Source organism: Myotis lucifugus, unplaced genomic scaffold, assembly GCF_000147115.1.
Source record: "Myotis lucifugus unplaced genomic scaffold, Myoluc2.0 scaffold_500, whole genome shotgun sequence".
Lineage (NCBI taxonomy): Eukaryota > Metazoa > Chordata > Mammalia > Chiroptera > Vespertilionidae > Myotis > Myotis lucifugus.
Genome location: NW_005871548.1, coordinates 623,267 through 623,472, shown reverse-complemented (window position 1 = coordinate 623,472; position 206 = coordinate 623,267).

The following is a 206-nucleotide window of genomic DNA, read 5'->3' as shown; positions in this document are numbered from 1 at the left end:
GCCCTTGGGCAGCTCCTGCGCCCGCTGCGAGCTCTGCTCCAGCGACAGCCGGCGGAGCAGCTCCTCGGCCTTGACCTGGCAGTCCATGAGCACCTTGCGCGCCTGGAAATTGACCAGGGAGCTGAGGTGGGCCTCGCGCACCTTCTTCTGGCCCTCGGTGGCGGGCGGCGGCTTCTTGGGACCGGTGGGCTCCAGGCTGGTCGGCT